Source organism: Cebus imitator, unplaced genomic scaffold (genome assembly GCF_001604975.1).
Source record: "Cebus imitator isolate Cc_AM_T3 unplaced genomic scaffold, Cebus_imitator-1.0 Scaffold147, whole genome shotgun sequence".
NCBI lineage: Eukaryota > Metazoa > Chordata > Mammalia > Primates > Cebidae > Cebus > Cebus imitator.
This window is the reverse complement of record NW_016107462.1, coordinates 58429-83729: the sequence shown is the minus strand read 5'-3', so window position 1 is coordinate 83729 and position 25301 is coordinate 58429. Positions and strand designations below refer to the sequence as shown.

Below are 25301 nucleotides of genomic sequence, written 5' to 3'. Positions count from 1 at the left end.
GGCAGAGGATGGGGACACAGAGAGTCCCCATGGGTGCAGAGAGGAGGACAGAAGGCAGGGGGCAGAGAAGGAAAGGAGAGGGAAAAAAGAGTAAGGAGGAGGCTGGAGAGAGAGCAAGGGTAGGCGGAGGGCAAAAAGAGGCAAAGAAGAAAGAGGAGGCGAACAGAGTCACTTACAAGACTCCAACCTGAAAAACAGGACTCTAGGAACAGAGCAGCCAGTGTGGGAGTGGGAGGCCTCTGCCCCTCAAGGGAGCATCACCAAGTCAGTCAATGCTGGGGGAGGTGGAGAAGCTCTAACAAAACACAGGGGGACGTGGGTCTAAGCGCCGATCAAGTCCCACGCACAGCTAGGGAGGAAAGTCATCTGTAGTAACGAAGCATGAGTGGTCAAGAGAATCATACAATTAGAGTTCAATATTTATAATTAGCTGTCTAACAGTAAAGGCTAGAACACCAACACTTTTCATGTGCCAGGTTATTCCGCTAACAAGCACTTCGTAAGTTTCATTTCACTGAATCCTCACAGCACACGCTGACAGGTAGTATTACTTCCTTGATTTATAGTTGATGAGACTGAGGTTCAAACATGCTGTGTAACTTGCCTAAAGGCAACTAGGAGGTAAGAAGCCCCGAGAGTCTGACTAGAGTCTTGTCTGACTATCACTGTCCCCAGGAGACATCTAAGTTATCTGCATATAAATTCACCCGCAGTACAATCTATTTGTTATTAATTAAATTTTCTGAAATTCAAACTTAGAAACCCATCTCATATTTCCTACGATAAAAATGTCTAAACACCAGTGGACTCCACTCAGCAGCTGAAGTAACGTCCAGGCACAGCCTGGGGAGTGGGTGCTGGTGGCGGTGATGTCCAACAGCACGCACGTGCCATGGGTCCATTACTGTCATTCCACAGGCAGCCCAGCTGCAAGGGAAAAGTAAATGTGGACTTTGAACATTATCACTATTACTATATGTGGGTGGGTGGGCGTGGGAGTCATGTCCCAATTACAGAGGAATTAATGGGTATTTACCTTCATGTGAATTGAGGGCATTTTAAAAAATATATTTATATTTAATTAGAAATTTAAAGAGTAGCATCATCTGTCCTACTCACCTACAGCAATTGATGGCCCCAAGTTTGACAAACAGTGACCACAGAAAGAAAATCATCTGTCTACCGTTCAGGAAGGAAATGTAAATGAGAAAAAAAATCAACGTCAACAGCCTGGACTAATTTGACAAGCTACAGTCTCAGAGAAGTTTATTATCATCATAAACAGGCAGCCAGCTCACCCTGAATATCAAAGTTCCATAAGAGTAAATTTAGTTTTTTATCATCACAAAAACATAAAAGCATCTGACACTATCCATTCTGAAACTCAAGTGTTGCATTTCCAATTAATTACCAAAACAAAAACTTAACAGTGTAATAAGCTTCTAAAAGCTTTTCTAAATTGTTTAGTTTACATTATGTAGTAACATATGTCCTACAAGACTAACAGCTAGTATGATTATGGATCACTTTAATTTTCTTCTTTGTATTCTCCTCTCTCAAAAACAAATACATAACATTTTAATAAGAAGGTAAATAAATTGTAAGATAAAAAAAGCTTTAAAATTTACTGTAATAATCCACCTTGGCATCATTTACTTATCAATTAAAATCACCTACAAATTGCACTGAATGTTATCGGCACTTATTTGGTACTTAATACTTTAGATTTTGAATTCTATCGCTAAACATTTTGCCCATTTCTTCCACTGAAAGTTATTCATTGAGCTGTTCCTTCAGTTTAAAGAAATAATTTTAAAATAACACATTTGCATTGGCAGTACTATTCCACTGGGTATTTATTTTAAAAAGGGAGCTGACAGTAAATCCCAGCTTTACTTTCTAAAAGAAGATTGACAGTCTAAAGTAATTAAATATGCTATAAATGCCTAAATAATTAAACGTGCTTCTGACTTCTAGTAGTGAAATATCCCTCATAAATTCCTGATGTGTAAAAATTTTTCAAATATTCTTCAAGTCAAAATTGTATCACACACTTGTGGTCATTTACAATATGAAGAAACAATAATGAAAATGTGTTCTACACATGTGAAAGATGGGCTGTAAGCAAATACAACTCCATAGCTAAAACAAACACTACTCCCAACGTCTACACAACGCGGGCCCATCAGAAAGCTAGCTCCCTCCCTGCGTCTGGCTTGAAGTTACATAACAGTGATGTTTCTTCAAAACGTGGAATTTTATACCCCAAACAGATGTAGGCTGTTATTCTAAAATGTTTTATAGATGAAGAAAATGAATAGCTGCACTCAGAAGTCTTATATTCCAAAACACAACATACCCATTTTATTGCACCAAAAGTTAGAAAATGGCTCACTGTTGTGACCCATTTAATACCTCCATTTAAGACGTTTTGTTTGAATAAGGTTGTTAAGACCCAGGGCACTAATAAGTGAGCGGCAGTAAACCCAGCTACCACCAAGGACACAGATGGAGGAGGGAAAACCTGCTAAAATTCAACATGGGTTCCATTTAGTAATAAACAGAGCAATAATTCTATACAGGAGTACATGTGAGGATTCTAGGTGAAATAGGGATAAGATAAAATGAAATCCGGGTGTGGCAAACAGGAAGGGCACATTAGGAATCACTAATAATGCACAAAATTACATTATGAGTACACTTCACCTTTCACAAAGTGTAGGACTAGAATTATCTTTGAAGCCAATCAACGCTTCTAATCCTGTGATCTTAAAATAAATGTAACCTAATGGTCCTTTAATAAGTAGCAAAGTCATTTATAATACAAGTGAAAAAATATGAAGATACGATTTCTAAGTTATCATTTAGCCCTACCATTCTATTTTTCAATAAAACAATTACAATAGCAATATATTTTTTAAAAGACTTGACTGTAAGCTGCAATGAACACAGTGCCACCATGTGTGATCTAGGAAGCCTAAGGAACAAGAAAGTCCATTTAAAACGCTGTAAAAGCTTTCATAATTGGCAGAAATAACCAAAATCTCTCTAGCAACAGATTTAAAAGAAATCACAGAAACTGTGTGCAAGACGTCTAGCTGAAGAACACCATGGAATTGGTAGGCTTGCCATGTATAGCAGAGTGGATCCCTTGCCATGTATAGCAGAGTGGATACAATTTTCAAGAAATCTACAAGTGATTCACAGAAGGGTCTCCTTTTTCTTGCATGACAGCTTCCAAATACCAGTGCTTAATTTAGGGTTTTCCATTCTACTGTTCCACCGATAACAAAGCCATTCTACTCTGAACCTTTTCCAACTCAACCCTGGAAATAACCAAGGACAAATGAAGTTGAAAACCTAAAGACTCCTTGTCCCAAAATGATAATTATTCCTAAAAAAACAACGCAAGTGAAAACCATTCAAAGCCAGTCTGCTAGGATTGAACATAGCTGGAAAGAATTCCAATAGTAAGTACATTCTGATTTTTTAAATTTAACAACTACAGTTCATTTATTTACACTGTATATAAGGAAAAGAGCATGTACCCAATAAAAGAAATGAACCTAAAAGGAGGAAAATGGAAAGTGAATTACTCTTTAGGTTAATAAGGACATGCTAACATTTCTAAAGCATCTTTCCAAAGAAAATAAGAAATGGACATGTGAGTAACAGAACCTAATAGATAAAAGGAGATGAGTATGAGCAGTTTGATTCTTAAGTAAATCTTTCAGATTTCAAGGGCAGGGGTTATGAGGAGTATCTATCTCCAAACACAACTCAGTACATTAGTCATAAATGTTATCACTGAAGGTGATGATTAGATCTTCTTTTCCTACATTCTACAGAATCATCACAGTAATTTTGTCTAGACGGAAGTGGCTCCTAAAATATCAATTTACATGTTAGAGTACCAGTTATATAACACTATTTTGTAATGAAGATTATGGCAATGTCAAATTAGTCTGTAATTTACTACACTTATGAAGCCTTCAAAACAAGTTTCACTGTTTTAAAAAACTATTTAAATATCTGACACCAACTTATGATAAAAATGTTCATCAAAATAAGAATAAAAGGGAACTTCCTCAATCTGATAAAACATCTCCAACAATGTATGGCTAATATCATTCTTAATGGTGACAGACTAAATGCTTTCCCCTTAAGATCATGAACAAGAGGTAAGGATGTTTGTACAACCACTGCTATTCAACATTGTGCTGAAGGTCCTAATCAATGCAATTAGGCAAGAAAAAGGAATAAAAATATAAAAGAAATAAAAAGGAAAGATCGAAAAGAAGTAAAACGTCCCTATTCATAAATGGCATGATTGTTTTTGCTGAGAATCTTAAGGAATCAACACACACACACACACTCTCTCTCTCTCTCTCTCTCTCTCTCTCTCTGTCTCTCTCTCTCTCTCTCCAACAGAATTTCTAAATACTAGCAGCAAATAAGTGAAAAACAACATTTTTTTTTTACAAAAAAATTTACAATAGTATCAAAAGCTGATTTTAAAAGTTACATGAAAATGCCAAAGACGTGAAATAACCAAAACAATCTTGAAAGATATAAGAAAGGTGGAGTACTAACAATATTTGACTTCAAGATTTACTATAAAACTACTGCAATCAAAACAGTGATCAGAATAATCAGGCATAAGGATAGACAAAACAATGGAATGGAGAAGAGTGTTCATAAACAATATTTTCAAAAAAATGGCACTAAAACAACTGAATATCTACATGCATAAAAATAAGCCTCAACCCCCAACCTCAAAACCCTACACAAAAATTAATGAGAGGTGGATCACAGAACTGAAGATAAAAGCTCAATCCATAAAGCTTTTAAAAGAAAACAGGTGAGAACTGGTGATCTGTGGGTAGGAGAAAATTTCTCAGACCACAAGACTCAATAACCACAAAAGAAAAAAAATCTTTCGAAAAATTAATTTACATCAAATTTTAAAACTTTGCTGATCAAAAGGTACTGTTAAGAAAAATCCCAATGGCATATTCTGCACAAATAGAAAAATCCAAAATCCACCCTCAAAATTCATATGGACCTAAAGGAACCCCAATGATAGTTGGAGGTCTCATACTTTCTGATTTCAAAAGTAGCTACAATGAACAAAACTGTGCTGCAGTGGCATCAAGACAGACATATAGACCAATGAAATAAAACAGCCCAGAAATAAAGCTTCACATATATGGTTAAATAATCTTCAACAAGAGCGCCAAGACCATTCAACAGCAAAAGGACAATCTTTTCAACAAACAATATTGGGTAAAATGGATGTCCAGATGAAAAAAATGAAGTTGGACCCTTACCTCACACCCTATATAAAATTAACTTAAGTGGATGAAAGAACTAAGCATAAGACCTAAAACCACAAAACCCCTAGAAGAAAATACAGGGAAAATCTTCATAACATTAGATTTGGCAATGATTTCTTGGATATGACACAAAAAGCACAGGTAACAAAAGCAAAAACAAACAAATGAGACATCAAAATTAAAAACACATGTACATTAATGAATGCAATTAATAAAAAGACAATCTATAGCATAAGAGAAAATATGTGCAAATCATGTATCTGATAAGGGGTTAATATCCAGAATATATAAAGAATTAAACAAAACCACCAGATTTTAAAAGGGCAAAGGATTTAAATTGACATCACTCTAGAGAAGACACACAAATAGACAACAAGCATATAAAAAGATGTTTATCATCATAATCATTAGGGAAATGCAAATAAAAACCATAATGAGATATAAACTCACACCCTTTAGGAAGCTACCATCAACAAAAACAGAAAAGAGCAAGTGCTGGCAAGGATGTTAAAAAAAAACGATACCCTCGTTCACTGTTAGTGAACAAGGGATATGCAAGGGTGCAGTCACTTGAAAACAGTATGACTCTTCCTCAAAAAATTTGAAGTAGAATTACCATAAAATCCAGCAATTCCATCTCTAGGTATACACCTAATAAAAAGGCAAGCCACAGAGTGAAATATTTGCAAGATGTGTATTTAGCAAAGTACTTGCTTTCAGAATATATAAAGAACTTTCAAACTTCAACAATAAAAAGAAAACCTGATTTTTAAAATGTGCTGAAGACTTGAACAAGCACTTCACAAAGGAAGGTCACTAATATAAGCACCTGATTCAATATCATTAGTCATGAGAGTAATGATGAATAAAATCCATTGATAAAACAATTTGATGGTTCCTTAAAAAGTTAAACACAGAATGACATCACGACCCAGCAATTTTGCTCCTGGGTATACAGCCAAAATAACTGACAACAGACTTAAACAGACACTTCCATGCATAAATCACAATAGCTGAACAATCTAAGTACATCCACACATAAATGAATAAAATAAAATACATACATACGAAGGGATGGAGTATTATTCAGCCATAAAAAGGAATAAAGATCTGATACACGCCAAGTTATGGATTAACTCTAAAAACACCGTGGCAGGTAAAATAAACCAGACACAAAAGGACAAATAATGTATGATTATATTCATAAGAAATATCTAGAATAGGCAAATTCATAGAGATAGGAGCTAAATTAGAAGTTGTAGTTTGTGAGGGAACTGCCTTCGAAGTTGTAGTTTGGGGGAAGGGGAGAGCAGGAAGCTCTGTACTTAATGAGGACAACGTCTCTGTCTGAAGTGATAAGCAGGTTTTAGAAATAGATAGTGGTGACTCTTACACAACACTGCGAACATAATCATACTGAATCTTACATTTTACACGTTTAAAATGGCAAATTTTGTGATTATGGTAGTGGCAATTTTACCACAGTTTTTAAAATACTTTTTTAAAAACCACAATGAGGTGCCATCGTCCACTAAAATGGCTAAAATCAAAAGACTGAGAAAATCAAACATAGAGGATGTGGAGCAACCATAATGTTCATACTTTGCTGGTAGGAACTTAAAACTTTGAAAAGTGGCTGCTGAGGTTTTAATTTGAACTAGAAATTTTACTCCTAGGTATTGATTCAAGATCAACAACAATATAAGTCCACAAAAAGATTTATACATGAGTATCATATCAGCTTTAATCATAACAGCTAATGCCCATCAATAGGAGAAGGCCTAACAAACTGTGGTGTATTCATACAAAGGAATATTAGTCATACAATGAAAACAATTAGTGATATATTGCTGGAACATTTACAACCCTTGCATAGATTATACTGAGCAAACATGGTGAGAAACAAAAAGAGTGCAGACTGTATGATTCTAGTCACATAAAACTCAAGAAAAGGCAAAAATAAACTGGTAGGCAGAATGGGACTGGAGATGAGAGAACTTTCTGGGACTAGGGAAATAGTATCATAAGGATATGGATTACATGACTACACATTTGTCAAAACTGTACATGTATAATTTGTGTATTTATATGTATAGGAATTTTACCTAAAAATGTACTGTAAAAAAATATAATGGTAGTCAAGGTAAAGAATGAATGTAGACATAAATGAAATAAAAACAACAGAATATGGACAGCTTTTGCACGTTGGTGATGGGTACATCATGGTTCACTATATTATAAATTCTGTTTACTCTGGGTGCATCTGAAATTTTCCATAATAAAAAAGTATTATGTGTAAAACATGACATTTGCGTTATTAAAATTAATATACAGAAGTTCAACCAAAGTTAACTGTCATTAACAATTTGAAATAAGTCTTCTGGTTTATCTCAACACATTTAGTTTTCAGTTTTAATTTTTGAGGATTTGTTTTGCTTTAAACATTGATATGTGTTCCAAAATTTTCTTCCCCTAAACAATATCTTAGAGATATTTCCATGTTGATTAATACATTAATAGATCTGTCATTCTTTCTAAGGCACAGAATTTCATAATATTTAACTGTCCCTCACTGATGGCTTATTTCTATTTTTCTCATAAAACAATTTTTCTTTATTCAATCATTACTAATGTGTAGGAAATTCTAGCTATATCATACAGACTAAATATTCCTTAACAAACCTAACACTAACACGGTAGGCTAAGACCCAGTGTTAACATTTCCACAGTACAATCTTCCTCAGAAAACGCCCAGTGTCACTATCTGGGTATATCAGAACACACAGAAATCTGCTTTTAGGTATCAAGTTTAACAAATCAATCAAAATGAAAATCACAATATCACACTGGCTTTCACAGTTGAAGTGAGGGATTGTAATGCAAAATTCAGTATAAAATGACCCCTAGCTAATGTTCAATATTTGCTTTTAGATTTCATCCTACTTCCAGGAGTCTGTAAGCATTACTGATGCAGTGCAATTATGGTAACAAGGTGTTTCAACACATCTGATTTAGCAAAACATAAAATATGATGTCACAAGTAGATATAAGTTGTACCTCATCGAAAAACAAAGTTTTAAAAAGGAATGATTTTTGCTAGTTGAGGCTCTAAATAAAATCAGGAACACTTGAAAAGTTTTTTAAAAATCAATTACTATCTAATTAAATATACACACACACATACATATGTTCCATTTATTTTCATTCGCTTCCTGGAATGAACTGTGGATCACACCACAATTTTTAAAATTGTCACTCAGCAATCAGGATGATTCTTGTTTATGAAACCTGAAAACTTCTTGTATGTAAGAAGCAAACAAAGAAGTTCATTTTTGGTTCTTCACAGTCATTTCCAGTATGTTAAGCAGTACTGACTTAAGTCCTTTAAGAAAACAGCCAGGCAGTAGCTGACGAAGGTACTTAAGACTCAGAAATTTCAAAACCAGAATTCCTCTCAAAATGTTAGAACTTACACAGGGTCAGGAAACAGCTGTTTTCAGTTAGAATTTGCATGCAACTTTAATCTTTTATCAAATATAATCAGGTTGCCTTAAGATTTTTTTCCTGCAGCTGAGAATGACATCATTGCCTACAGTTCTGTTGTCTTTCCCACCCCCCAACTCTTTCCTTCCCTTTCAGCAGCACATTTTAGCATCTCTTTACTGAGCCAACAACAGGGGGGAGAGGAAAAATGAGTGACCAATGCCTCAAGAAATACTACAATGAAAGGCAGATTTTATTTTACTTACTATTCTATCAAATGCCCTTCTTCAGAAAGGCATATGCTTATTTATCCAGGCTTTCTCTATTTCTGAGCAATTTTTCTGGTAACAAAGATGTTCTAATTGATAGTTTCCCAAATTCTAAAAAATAAAATTTTAAAACCTAGCCAGAAACAAAAGTTCTTATCTAATCTTCAAATCAAATGATGTGTATAGATACATCCTCTGTGCATTTATGCAAAATTACAATTAGAAAAGAATTATGAAAAATATTAATAAAAAGAGGCGTATTAGGTGGTTAGGCCCTGTGTGAACAGCTCCCTAGCTTCTTCCTTTCCCATCTGCCTCTCTTTCCTTCCTCCCTCCCTCTGCACCACCCCAACTTTCCCAAACAATCCAGTATTAAAAGCACCTTTAAGGCAGTCGTGTTAACAAAAGAGGGCAACCAGGAGGCTTAGTAGTAATGCAGCATGGGCCAATTTATATTGCCATATGGTCAGAAGACAGAAGGGGCTGAGGAGCAGAAGAGAAGACAGTAAGCTTGATAATGCAATCAGGGGAGATGTCTGGCTTACTTCTCATCACATCCAGCATCTCACATAACAGTACATACTTATTACATAAATACATATTTGTTGCATCAATTAATGGAGGAAAGGCAAAGGAAGGAAGAGAAGGGAGAGGTTATGACTGAAAGAGTTAGGGGAGAACCCAGATCTTCTGGTTCACGGTCCAAGGAATAATATTACTGTTTCTACTCTCTACTGTTAATTTACAAAATTTGCTAGAAGTGTTTTGAGAACAGAATAGTAAGACAAAAGAAAAGTGAGTATCAATTACATACAAAAGGATAAAACACAAAAATAAACCCCATTCTTTATATTTGTTCATCGGTTAAACCAACAGGCCAGATAAATATGCACATATACACATCCCAGGAATTTCCAGCTCTGGAAGGTCACTCCATAAATGTTTTCCCAATTAATTCTTTTTCATGACAATAGAAAACAGCACTACCGTCCAGATGTTGAGATCTACAAATAATCTGCTTTACACATTTAGAGAAAAGCCATGCTTCCATAACCATAATTTGCAGTAGAATTTAGGGCATTCGATAAATGGGCAACTAACAGCCACAAGACAATGCCCCCAATTTACCGTTTTTTTTTCCCCCAGTTGTTACACGGGTTGGAACCCATTGTATAACTTATAAACACTCTAACACAAGTAATCAGTGTTTGATCCTAATTACAACAGTTCATTTACATCAGCTAACTAAGAGAGAAATCAGGAGAGACAGAAAATATAATGTAGGCTCTGGTACACATTTTTAAAGTTGGTAGGAAAAATAAGTATCAGCTAATAGAAGGAGAAACAAAAAATTAAACCAGATTTTATCTGTTAGCTTTGCTTTATTAACAGCACAACCCTCAAATCTCAGTGGCATACATAACATGTATATTCCCCAGTCATACTACATGTTAGCTATGAGTTAGCTATGGCTGCCCTCAAAGCTGTGGTTTTTGTCCTGAGGGTCTTCTTACTCAGAATGCAATGAAGAACAGATCATATTTGGGATATGCTACTCTTAAGGCAAAGGCAGAAGCAAGATGGCTGACAGAAACTTGCTACACCTCTTAAAGCTTCTGCTCAGGACCAGAGACAGTGATTCACACCTGTAATCCCAGCAGTTTGGGAGGCTGAGGCCAGTGAATTACTTAAGGCCAGGAGTTCAAGACTAGCCTGGCTAACATGGCAAAAATCTCATCTCTACTAAAAACACACAGAAAAAGCTAGTCACGGTGGCACACATCTGTAGTCTCAACTACTTGGGAGGCTGAGGCACGAGAATCACTGGAACCTGGGAGGCGAAGGCTGCAGTGAGCCAAGATCATGCCACTGCACTCCAGCCTGAGTAACAGAGCCAGACTTTGTCTCAAAACAAAAGAAACAAAAAAAGCTTCTGTTCAGGGCTGATAAAATATAGCTTTCACTTATACTCCAATGGCCAAGTCGTAACATCAAGCCTGACTATGGGACAAGAAGACACAACAAATTAATCACACTGCAATAGACAGGGAAGTATCATCAGCCTTCTCAGAGAGAAAGAAGCAAAGAGTTGAGAACGATGATAGATCACTCTTATAGGTCTTCTAGTTTCCATGCCAAATGCTTTTTTTCCTACCATTGGTAAGTCCAAACAAAAAATCCCCAACTATTATGGGAAAGAAAACACAAAAAATCCAGGCCCCAAAAGATTCCAGAAACAGACACAAACTCACCTCTCTGTCTCCATTACCATTTTCAATCTGTCTGCTGCAACAGACCATAGGCCTGGGACCTGCAGACAGCTAAATGGAAGGGAAGACTTGCACTCTTTGTAATACAGAGGACAGAACTGGAGTGTGCACATTTTTTAGGACCTGGATGAGTATCCAGAGACAAGTCTCTTGGAACCCTAGAACAAGGACCATAAATGAATGGTTCTAAGAAAAGCCTGGCCCATAGAGAACTGATAACCCTTGGGTGGGGAACAGGGAAGGCAGCACATTTACATCTCCTTGAAGCATTAGAGGCCAAAATCTGACCTGGGCTGTAATGAGCTGACCAAGAAACATAACAACACATAAAGAGGCTGGGCATCCAGAAAGACAGGGGTCAAGACGAAGGGAATAAACCCAAAACCAAATAGAGCTGCTTGGAGAGCAAAAGGCCACTAAGAGTCAGAAAAATTAAGGGATTCTGGGGAGATTTAACTACAGTAGAGAGAAGCTTTCCCACATCTAAAAACACGGTTGCCCAAGAAAACTATATAGTAGATTAAATGAAGAAAAGAATGGCTCATGACGAAGATCCAAATTTGTGGTCTGGAAGGTCAAATGGAAAAAAGAGCTCAAAGCAACAAAACAGAAATGACGACAGAAAAGATAAGAGACTTGGAGGACAGATCTAATAAGATGAACAGCAATACCAGCTGAAGAAAGATGAACAGAGGGGCAGTAACAAAGCAGAAGAAAATTTGCTTGGGCCAAAGAAAGATCTTAGTCTGCAGATTAAAAGAACTCATGTTATTCTACACACAGATCTTGACATATCCTACTAAATTTCTGAACTCTGTAAGAAAAATTTTTAAAAGCTTACAGGTAGACAGAACACAGTACTTACGAAAAAAACCAGAGGCATCAGACTTCTCACCTTCTTCAACAAGGGAAGCCATAGCAATGGCTTTAACAAACAACTAAGAGAAAAAAGCAATCCCCAAACACAACATCTGTCACTTGTCATGAAAAAAATATGTGTATGGATTCTGAGAAAATATACCATCCACATACGTCATATAGAAAAATACCTGAGAAAGATCTCTGATTAAAGAACAAATGAATTAGAACAGAGACCTCTGGGGAAGGACAGGAGAGACAAGAGCAGTAAGAAATAAACCCTGACTATGCCAGCCCCTGCTTTCTCTATAGATACACAGTTTCATGTATCTGGATCTATTCCACTAGATAGATAAGAAAGTTCAAGCACTGGCTGGGCACAGTGGCTCATGCCTGTAATCCTACCACTTTGGGAGGCCAACGCAGGCGGATGGCTTCAGCTCAGGAGTTCGAGACCAGCCTGGGAAACACAGTGAGATGCAGTCTCAAAAAATAAAAAGAATAAAAGAAAATTCAAGTCCTGCCAAATTACAATTTTATGTCTAATTATAGAAAACCATCAATTACAAGGCATATCTCAATTTCAGGTGTTAAAATGCAAAAAAAAAAAAAAGTGTTTTAGTTTTATGACAGTAGTTAATATACATTCAATGTAAATGAGTAATATTAATTGTATAGAAACATGTAATAAATTTTAAAGAAGAATACTTGAAACAAAACAGCTGTATGGCAAAGTAATATCTGCTAAGGATTGAACTGAAAATATCAAAGTGTCTCAGGAATATCAAAGCATTGGAAGAGGGGCTAAATACAGCAGGAGCTTACTAAACTTGGCTGAAGGCCAGGCGCGGTGGCTCATGCCTGTAATCCCAGCACTTGGGAAGTAGAGGAAGGTGGATCACCTGAGATCAGGAGTTTGAGACCAGCCCGGTCAACATAGCAAAACCCTCATCTCTACCAAAAATACAAAAACTAGCCAGGCATGGTAGCACATGCCTGTAATCCCAGCTACTCAAGAGGCTGAGGCAGAAGAATTGCTTGGACCAAGAGGTGGAGGCTGCAGTTAGCCAAGATCAGGCCACTGCATTCCAGCCTGGGCAACAGAGCGAGACTCTGTCTCAACAAACAAACAAAGCTTCTTGGCTGGGTTTGGGGAAAACAGAACAAAAGGGAAGTGAAAATATTCCAAAATTATCCCCTTAATGAGGAAGGCTGTAAGCAGGAGATAGAAGTTATTATAGCAAAGACAAGTAGGTGGGGAAAGTCACATGTTTTATGTTTGAATAACAGCATACAAATGTTTCTGAGTACAGGGAAAGAAAAGGTCACCATTAATGGAATGAAAATATACAGTATAATTTCCAAAGTAACAAGAATTTTTTGACTGATCAAACCAGCAAAAATCATATAAAAGAAACTGTAAGTTAAAATATGCAGCAAACAAAGGAAGAAAAAACTATTTATATGACACATGAAGAAACTAAATTATTCCATTAAAAGGCCTATCTATATTCTGCTTAAAAGAAAAACACATAAAACAAAATAACAAAGCAATGTTGGAAATAAAAGGATAGGCATGGAAATGCGATTTAAAAGGTTAAAATGACTAAATGGAATTTTCTAAAGGGTATTAGGTAATGACAAACGTCATGATTTATAAAGAAAGTATGTCACAAACCAATACTCAAACTAAAATACAGCAGTTAAATGAATTAAAAATTGAAACTAGATAGGGATGTCTACTGTTTACTGTATCAATCAACATTCCTTAAAAGTGCTGGTGAATATAGTAAAAAAATAGCAACTTGGTGGAAACACAGGAAAAGGAGGGGAGGAAGGGAAGAAGGAAAAGAACTTTTCTTACTCTCATACAATGACTTTTGCCCTAGAAAGCCCAAGAGTTTAGATACAGCATAATATATACCAGAGTTATATATAAACACATAAATTAAACAGTTAGTAAGTACTTTAAATAAGGCTCTTCTCTTAAAAGAGATGTTGTTTACAGATATGTAAACAGTATCTAAATTATAATATTTCAATAATAAATCTAAGGTTCTGACTGAGATAAACAAACTCTCACAAATCATTACCCAAGGAAAGGAGTAACCAAGAGAATTTTCCCATGAATTCTGTTCATGAAGGACAAACAGCTATAGGCTGGTGGTTTATCTGGTAGTTTATCTTGGATCTGATTCCTTGCAAATGAGTATGGTTATTCTAGTATCAAAAGAATTTTCTTATAAGAAAGTTTCATATTTGAGGTAGTGTTGCTTAAAAAAATTACGGCTTTTTCAACGAGCAAAAGTGAGCGTGAATGTTTCAGCAGTTTACAAACTTTCCATATTCCGCTGACAAAAAAAGATGCCTATCCTCTCCCCCAAACCCCCCCATATATGTCTATTTATTTGAGGCTCAATTATATAGATACTATCATTGTTAGCTAACATCTCAAGGTACAAGTTAGCATAAAACGCACTGCCTACAAGAGAAGTAGAATACACAGAAATACATAAACACATGTATTTTATATATATCCTACTCCTATTGCATATAACATTTAACACACACACATATATATAACATATACAACATTTAAATAATCTTGATCATTGTGCAAAATTCTGGCTGACATCTTGTCACATCTGATTAGAACATCACTGTTTTTCCCTGTCTACTCAACATTTCCATTAAGTTGTCTAATAGTTATCTTAAACTAAACATGTCCAAACTCACTTTGTTTTTTGAGGCTGAGTTTCACTCTTATTGTCCAGGCTGGAGTGCAATGGCACGATCTCGACTCACTGCAACCTCCACCTCCCAGGTTCAAGCAATTCTCCTGCCTCAGCTTCCCGAGTAGCTGGGATTACAGGCATGTGCCACCACGACTGGATAATTTTGTATTTTTAGTAGAGACGGGGTTTCTCTGTATTGGTCAGGCTGGTCTCGAACTCCCGACCTGAGGTGATCCGCCCCGTAGGCCCCGCAAAGTACTGGGATTATCGGCCCCCGGCCTCCAAGCTCAACTTCTAATCTTCCTCCCAAACTTGCTCTACCTAGAGTTTCTCCATCTTAAAGGTGACTATATAGGTCCGGTTGTACAGGCCAAACTGGACCCTGGAGTCACTTCTGACAGCTCTCTCTCCCTCACACACAAACCGCATCCTATCTATCAGGCTAACTTACTGGAAGCTCCAAGTGTCAAGAGTGTACTGAAAGATGACAAGAAAGCAGAAAGTTAAGGATGGGGTGGAATAGGGTGTCCTAATGAATCACAGCCCCTAGAACAGCACCTGGCATGTAACACGTTCTTAGTAATTATTTACTGAATGAAGGAATAGATCCCTAGAGAAAACATCCTAAAGCAGTTGGAAAGATAAAATACCACAGTTTTTAAATCTAGAAGTTAATTTATAATCTCTACCTATGTTAGTATTAAAATAAATTGGGGGAACTGATGCCTATAATCCCAGCACACTGGGAGTTTGAGGCAGGAGTCTGGATTGAGGTCTGGAGTTTGAGGTAACAGTGAGCTACGATCGTGCCACTGCACTCAATCCAGCCTGGGTGATGGAGCAAGACTCTAGCTCATAAATAAACAAGTAAGTAAAGCTGAATAAAGTAGGAGGAAAACAACTGGAACAATCCGCCACCAAACACTAATGGTCTTTTAGTGTCTGCTAGTGTCTTTCTTCTTTCAATTTTCCTATATTAAAAATGTAACAAATATACAATTCCTTTATAATAGAAAATTTCTTTTTAAACCCTAATGGAAACTCATCTCAATTTTGTGTAACACTTACATTCATTCTTGGGGGTAAGGAAACGGGGGGAAAAATAGAACTAGTTGAAAGTAAACTGATGACAATTTTTTTCATTATCAAACAGGCACACACTCCAGCTTGCTCCCGAGGTAAACAATCCTTTGCTTTTCAAATTCAGTACCACTTACATGCATAAAATTTGAATGACTTTCTAAATGTGTTTGGTTAAAAGAAGGATGCAGAATTTTAAGTAAACAAAGAGGTCCTTAAGTATGACACATTAAAAAGAAATCTACAGAGAAACACTGACAGGAGTGAAATAAAAATTATTATATGCATGCAAATTAAATATGAAAATGGAAAATCATTTACAGAGATCTTTATAGTAAGCTGTAAATTTATTTAAAGAGCCACCAACTTAACAAGAAATTTCAGTGTAAAAACCAAAAAGGTCACATCTCCATATTTCACGTCTTTAAAATCAAGGTAAGAATAATAATGGCAAACCCTTAGTGCTCACTATGTGCCAGGTGCTGTCTGAAGCACTTTACATACGTCACAAATATGTCATAATATATAACTAATTCTAGTGAAACTTTAAAAACGCTAGGTGGCACATGTTTTGGATTTTTTAAAAGGTTAGCTGGGAGAAAATAATACTGTAAATCGCCTGCTCAAAGGTTAATTTCTCTCTGAAGATGTTCTCCTAATCCAATAAGGAAATATTAAATTTCTTAAAACATTTGAAATGGTGCCATTTAAACAACAAATAGAAAATTAAGGATACAAGTCTAAATGCAAGTCATTATAAAAGAAAATCTTACAAAGAGAAACGTGTTTTACTACAAAGTAGGAAATGTTCAAGACACACAAGCTTCATTGATTAAAGAATGTATAATACTTCTACAAAGATACCAAAGTTATTTCTTGAATGCTGAGAGTCTTTTAAGTGAAAAATCTTTTAATATGGATGACTTTAGCAGCTGTTGGTGAATGGAGGTACTGTTAAATAGGAAACAGAAGTGATCAGCTGGCAGACGTTTTAGAGTCCCATCCTCAAAGGAAAGAGGATGAAAATAAACCATTTAAAAATATGTGAGCTGACGGGGAAATCCAGAGACCACAGCTGATCTCCTATCTATTAGTAGGTAATGTGTTAGGACCACATGCTGAGTTTATGACCATGAAGGTCTAACATTGATTCACGTGAAGAGTGCCTCACAGAACCAGCTTTCATATTAAGTCAAGTTATATGGGGAAAATGGTTGAAGTCTAACCATAAAGACACACCTTCTGTATGAAATAACCTGCTCTTTGAAGGTGGATCTTAATAGGACTTTTATTCTCTTTTCACAGCATTACAAAAGAATGCATCATCATCACAATACTAAACAAAACACAAAACAATCTGTACAACTTTTTAAGGGAAAAATGTGTGTATTATTTATTACACTGAACAATTCTGACCATCAACAACCAATGGGGGGGTGGGAGGGAAAAACACTATGAGACCATGAAACCATCTTGCTTCTTAACAAACTTTCTTCCTTCATTTGAACATTTTTGAGGATTCTTTCCCAAACCTTTTTTATCCTGTTATCATGATGGTTACAAATTTTCCAATTCTGCCACTCCTTTCAGTGCATTATATTTTGTATCTTCATTAAAGTGGCAAAAAAAATTCCCTACTCATAACAATAAAACAATGTTGGAAACAGACATTAAAACACAGGACAAGTGAAAGTCTGTCCCAAAACTCAATCACAGGACTATAAATTTAGGAAGTACACAAAAAATTAAAAATTAAACTCAATTTGATACATTAAATATGTGTAGCTTTCTGTATGTCAATCACACAAAAAGTGGCTTTTAAAACAAATTGTCCAAACTATACTACCAACTAACAAGGAAAAAAACAAGCAAATGCATCATGAAAAAAAATCCTTTTTGGATTAATCTTTTCGGTAAAGAACACTAACAATTATTTGAATGCAATGAATACAGTTCCCTAAATGTAACAGATGAATTATTTTATACACACATTTCATTTTTATTTTTGGAGAATTGGTTAATACACATATTTTAATGTATTATATATTTATGAGTGGGAAGCAACCTTAAACATTTTTAACAGAGGAAGTATAGAAAATAATTATAAGTGGAAATAATACAAACTGCCTTGTGCTTTTACCCCAGAGTCAAACCACAGAAATCTTAGGTTACTAAGAAAACTCTGAAAAACAGTATTTTGAATATTAAAAATCATGTGTTTTGGAGAAAGAACAGCCTTTCTTTGCCTTAAAATACCTTACAATTTATGAACTATACAATTGGAATGAAACAGCTCCTAAAACAATCAGTATTGTGAGGAGGGAAATTGAGCATAGACACAAACTACTGTTTGCTCTCTCAACCCCTTCCCAATGCTCAGCTGAAGAAGTTCCCACTTAAAAGAGCAGTCCAAGCCATTTCTATTTTAGAGGGCCAGTGTGAATGACTTTTTCTACGTATTAACTAGAATTAAATGGTAATTTGTAAAATGTTTTTCCATTTTTAAACATGTGAGTCTCTATCTGAAACCACAAAGCTGCAGGCACTGCCAGGGTCTTCGGCTAACATCTGCAACCCACCAGTCTGCACGGCATATAAAGCAGGTGTGGAGAGGACCAGACCTGTCAGCAGCACCATGGACTCGACTGTCCGGGCTTTCTGCCATTAACTGCCAGAGAGGTATCCGTTTTCTTGGTATTCTTTTTCCCCTGGATCTTCTTAAGATCTTACTCCTGTGAACACATCTGCAGCTGAACACGTTGTCTGCAAGGTGTGGGTGCGGAAAAGTGGAGGCAGGAAGCAAGAAGCGTGCGTGCACTCACTCTCCCTTCCTGCTGCTGGGGAACCCAGGCTGGTCCAGCATGAAACTAAGGTGAACCCAAAGCACTCACTCTCCCCTCCTGCTCCTGGGGAGCCCAGGCTGGTCCAGCATGAAACTAAGGTGAACCCAAAGCACTCACTCTCCCTTCCTGCTCCTGGGGAACCCAGGCTGGTCCAGCATGAAACTAAGGTGAACCCAATCTCTTGTGTCTGCAGGGGGACTTCTCCCATGGGCCACATGCCACATGACACCACAGGCCTCTGGTGGAGATTCCATTGCCTGCAGCATCCCCACCCTGGCTGCAATTCTGGCCCAGGAGGCCATCGAAGCCTCTGGGGCAGAAGTTGTCACCGCAACTCCTTCAAGGAGAGCAGTCACTCTTCCAGGGCAGGCGACCCCTCCTCAGAAAGAAGAGTTACTTCGGGAGGATGCATCTTCTCAGAACTTTGCAGGGACATTTCCCCCTGTTTACACCTTAGATTTTTTTTTTGTAATGACTTTCAGATTCTGGCCTCTTTTTGCTATGCTAGGAACATCCTTTTGATTTGGGTAGGCAAAAGCACACAGGCCCTTACATGCATCTAATTTCTGGTCTTCGGTGCTCAGCTTTAATTGTTAGCACCAGGCCCACAGAATGTCCTGGTGAACCTCATGGACAGGTGGCAGTTTACAGGGAAATGGAGGGACTGGTATCCTCTTCTGAGGTTTCGGGTTGTCACTGCACGCGTCCTTCTCTGGACGGAGCATTTGGTCACCCTTTGACATCTCTCTTTCATTTGGTCCCCTTTGCTGATGTTCCTGGCAGAGCAATTGCACATGGTACAACATTTCCTTCTAATTAAAACATATTAAATAGAAAGAAGAAATGACCAAATACTATTAGAGCATAAAATATACTTTCAAAGCATATTAATTCCTAATAAAACACAGTACATTTACTAATAGACATCAAAGCACATATCTGTATTATGTATATTTTTCAGTTTGACACAAAATAAAAATATAACTGTGTAAATACTTATTTTTCCAAAAAATTTTGTTACATGCTAATATCTTTTCTCTTTCTCTCTCATCCTTTTATAAAAGAGTCTCGTTATGCTTCCCAGGCTGGGCTCAGGTGATCCTCTTACTCCAGCCTCCTGAGTAGGTGGGACATGTGACAACAGGTACACCATACACCCAGCAATACCATTCTTTCATGACGACTTAACTCATTACTTACCTTTCCCTTATTAACTTAGGTAAGATAGAAATGAATGGATGGAAAGGACAGGCATACAGAATGAACCAAAAAAACCTACGAGCCCTTTAAAGAGGATACATTTTTTATGGAAAGTGTTTAAGTAAAATAATGTGTAAGTTAAAAAAAAATAATGGCGTAATTCAACCTCATTAACATCATAAATATTTACCGAAGGCCGGTAAGTGCCCAAAGCTAAGACAGACTCCAGAGATAGAAAATGATTAAAACAAGGTATTTGGCCTCATAGAGCCTACCATCTAAAGGAATCTGTTTTTAATTTTGTAAGAATAACACTTGTTTCTCTACTAAATAGAAGTTAAAGCCTTCATATCTATGACAGTGCCTGGCTCACTGTGGGCACTTAATCAGAAATTGCTGAAACAGGTGAAATGCATTACAGCATAGCTTGAAATGGCACTAACAGTTCTACAGCATATAGGTAGAGGCTGGCAGCCTTCCCTCTCCTAAAGGTTGATCCTTTTCAAACTCCAAAGCTGAAAAAACCATTAGATATATGCTGAAGTTCTGTGACTCCACCCTCACCTCCAGGCCCTACCTACAGTTGCAGAAGCAACAGAACAACAGACTCTGAAACCAGGTCTGTGGTTCCCTTTGATAAGAGTCAGATTCTGGAGCAACTGCTAGTTTAATAACAAAGATGAAAACTAGTTTTGCCTTCTTGTTTCCAGTTGTTACCTGTATAACAGGTAAACAAGAAAGTTGGAGAGATGGTACTGTAGGTTTTTCTAGTAGCTCCATTTCAATTTTGGTTCAAAAAATATGAAAGAATTCCCAAATGAGTGACTTCACAAAAAATTTTACAGAAATAGGGAAAGGAGGTATGGGGGTTTGGGGGGCACACACACACACACACACACACACATATAAGTTGGCATATGTATGTGTGTACACATACCACAAGCATGTAATTATTTATTTAAGAATAATAGTATCAATTGCCAAAGGTTTAAAGCTCTTTAAGATACATTCCTGTGATGCAGGCAGGATGAAATATCCATTTTCTAGTTATGTAAACTACCAAGCCCTGTTGAATCTGCAAAACAAACCAAGAATTTGCTCATTTTCTAAATTAAGGAAAATATTCCCTTGGAATCCTTTTCTAATTGACCTTTTCAGTATAAGAGATAGAAAGAAAAAATCCTAACAATTTAAGAAACACACAGGTATAGCATGTCAATCAATCTAAAAATTCTAACTGAGCTATAGCTCTGAAAAAAAAAAAGAAATCTAAAAATTCGTTCCCCCTAAATAGAGAAATAACTCCAAGAATCCATATAATACAGACAGAAACCTTCAAACCTACTGCATAATACAGTAAAGCCAATCCAGAGAGATGGAGGAAGCTCCAAACCTGTTTCCCAGAATGCCAGACTGCTGGAACCAGCTCTAGCCATCACAGGGGTGTGGGTGTGTGTGGGGTGTGTGTGTGTGTGTGTGTGTGTGTGTACACACACGTGCATGTGTTTAGGGAGAGGGGTAGTTTACTGGTGGGGACTTAACTCACCACTGGCTACATCTGCTTAAAATACTGGCAGGGCCAACAAGTATGAGATAGGGAAGGGTAAAGGATACAGATGTTTTTCCCAATACTTTCCCATCAAGTGATATTTGCAACAAAAAGAAGCCTCAGGAAATTTACAAACAGACATTTATTATCTGTCACAGAAAAGGGCTGAAGAAACTAAATTTTTAAGCTTAGTAATGCCTCTATTCCCTGCTGTTTTAAGCAGTCTAAGGCCAATGAAAAAATGTTCTATGACTAAACTTCAGGCAACAGAATCCTGGTGGGGCATAGGACTCACAAAGGTACTTTACATTAACTGATAAATCCTTTTGTACAGGCCTAGATGGATAATATTTGAAGTCCTTGCTATAACCACCTCTGTAATGTGGACTCTTGATCACAGTGTTTCAAATGTAAACCATTATTGCTGGATATTTCAGACACATGTAGATACATCCTACAGTGTGATTAGAGTTAACCTGCACATACACACATATTATACTGTACAGAGAAGTACTTAATAAGTACCTAAGTATATTATAAATAAAAAACAACTTAAATAGAATTATACAAATACCTTACTTCCAAAGTAACTAATTCTCAATGACTCGATTTCAGTTTTTAAGTCAGGCGCATTTCTACAAAGCCCTTCTCGCAGGATCCAGAAATGATGTCAAAAGCAATGCAGAAACCAGACACAAACACAAGCATATCGGGAAAATCCAAAGACATTTGCAGTCTAAAAGTCAAAATGACTGAAACGAGTTTATTGTCCTTTTAAGAAAATAAAACTTGGAAGAAAAAAGGAGTAACATAGCATTTATCTGACAAACATTTACAGACTTCTTACAAAATTCAAGGCACCATGGTGGAAACTTAGCAAATAGGGCACAGTGCTCAAATCGTAAGAGGAGGCTTCAGGAAGGAGTGTCATTTGTCTTATGGAAGTTGCCTGCCCAGTTTTGAAAACTACATAGTGTTTTGATAGGTGAAGGTGAGAAGTAAGGTCTGCTGGCAGAAAGGCACACAAATAGAAAAGCCTAGACAAGGAAAATCCATTAGGAAACAGTAACTCATGAAAGCTAGCTGGCATGTGGGGACAGCACTAGTGAGGCACGCAGAAAGGGACTGTGTAGCCTGGACCAGGAGCACCAGCCTGAAGAGCTCTGATGTAAAACAGGAAGCCCCAAGGAAAAGTCAAAGCCCATGTGAATGACCAAAACACCAAAAGCATTGGCAACAAAAGCCAAAATAGACAAATGGGATCTAATGAAACTCCACAGCTTCTGCACAGCAAAAGAAACAGTCATTACAGTGAATCGGCAACCAACAGAATGGGAAAAAATTTTTGCAATCTACCCATCTGACGAAGGGCTGATATTCAGAATTTACAAAGAACTAAAACAGATTTACAAGAAAAAAACAAACAAGCCCATTCAAAAGTGGGCAAAGGATATGATGAGATACTTTACAAAAGAAGACATACATGAGGCCAACAAACATATGAAAAAATGCTCATCATCACTGGTCATTAGAGAAATGCAAATCAAAACTTTGAGATACCATTTCATGCCAGTTAGAATGACGATCATTAAAAAATCTGGAGACAACAGATGCTGGGGAGGATGTGGAGAAATAGGAACATTTTTACACTGTTGGTGGGAGTGTAAATTAGTTCAACCATTGTGGAAGACAGTGTGGCGATTCCTCAAGGACCTAGAAATAGAAATTCCATTTGACCCAGCAATACCGTTACTGGGTATATACCCAAAGGATCATAACTCGTTCTACTTTAAGGATACATGCACACGAATGTTCATTGTGGCACTGTTTACAATAGCAAAAACCTGGAACCAACCCAAATGCCCATCGATGATAGACTGGACAGGGAAAATGTGGCACATATACACCATGGAATACTGTGCAGCCATAAAAAACGATGAGTTCATGTCCTTTGTAGGGACATGGATGAACCAGGAAACCACCATTCTCAGCAAACTGACACAAGAACAGAAAATCAAGCACCGCATGTTCTCACTCATAGGTAGGTGTTGAACAATGAGAACACATGGACACAGGGAGGGGAGCATCACACACTGGGGTCTGTTGCAGGGGAAAAGGGGAGGGACAGTGGGGGGTGGACAGTTGCGGAAAAATAGCATGGGGAGAAATGCCAGATATAGGTGATGGGGAGGAAGGCAGTAAATCACACTGCCATGTGTGTACCTATGCAACAATCTTGCATGTTCTTCACATGTACCCCAAAACCTAAAATGCAATTTAAAAAAAAAAAAGCCCATGTGAACTGGAGAGGAATACAGGCAAGGTAGTGGTTTAGGAAAAGACCAGTCAGGAGGTTCCTGCCACAGTGTGAGCACATGGGAGATGAGAGACTAAGCTGGGTTAGAAGAGGTAAAATTTGGAGATAGGAAGCAGCATGAGAGGCATTTTGGAAGAACAGCTGGTAAAGTTTTGGCAATTAAATGTGAAGGCTAAAAGAGAAGTCAAAAGATGAAGAGAGCAGTGTGCACTGGTACAGGAAAGAATAGGGAATTTGGTATTTGGGCTATAGTTTACTTTTCCTATTAATAGGATCTGTGACCTTGATACCTTTATTTCTTGATCTACAAAGGAAAATTACTAGACACCAAGATTTCTCAAGTCCCTTCCAACCTTAACATTTTACCATTCTAAGGTTCCAAAGGCTTTAAGTTTTGTTGGCTGAGGTAACCATGGTACAAGGTACAGACAGGGCATTCAGAGGTGTGATGCTGAAATGAAGAATATTTCACATTTGTGTGGGACCACAGATGCTTCAAAAATGATTCTGACTACAGATTATTATTCTGGTTTAACTACTTTCTGGATTGCAACAGGGTGAGTGGAAAGGGCAAAAGCTATGGAAGCCAAAAAGATTCTCATTAGAATCCAGATCTGCCAAATGACCTTGGGCAGGCTACTCAATATTCCCTAAGTCTCGGTATTTAATCCATGAAAGAGAGGCACTAACTGGGAAAATGAGAGACAAGAACGAGCTGGGGCTCATATTCACTGGCTGCTGCTCTTGAGATGGCTCTGCAGAGTCCCTTACTTTAAGGCTTCTATCTTCTCACTTTCCTTCACTGCTGCTGTCATGTATGACACTTCATTTGAAAATTTAGGCATCATCTGTGGTGTTTAAGACTTCTGTTTATTGGACATGCCAATAAAAATTTTAAGACTCATAAAGCTGCTGAACCTGAACAAGTTTTTTTGTTTGTTTGTTTTTTTTGCTTTTTCCCAATTCCATCTGAAATTTCTCTAACCCAGACAGGTCCTCTAGCTCCTGATCTGTATATTCCAATCTCCACTCAGTATCTCCAAGTAGCTATATCTCAGACACTCTGTATGACGTGCAATCTAGCCCACAGGCTAAAGCACCAGCCCCCAAAGCCTGTCGTCCTCCTGGGTTCCCAAGCTCAGTCAGTGAGGTCACTATACATCCAGGTAGTTGTGTCAGAAATCTGTGGATCCTTCCTGGCACCTCCTTTCTCTTCAGGAGCTAGCAGCCAATCCTACCTTGCGAATTTGGTCTCCTAAATATTTATTCAATCTATTTCTCCAAGCTACTATTACTTTTCACCTGGACAGCTGCAACACCCTGACTCACTTCTGTTCAACCTCTTTTTACTTCCCCACGAT

The 25301-nt window shown here is 37.3% G+C and overlaps 1 protein-coding gene across 1 annotated transcript in view; it reads right to left on the bottom strand.

Annotated features, from left to right (window-relative positions):
* SLC25A26 (solute carrier family 25 member 26) overlaps nt 1-25301 on the bottom strand; it is a 68913-nt gene that overhangs the window by 34895 nt on the left and 8717 nt on the right. The gene's annotated exons all lie outside the window — the stretch shown is intronic.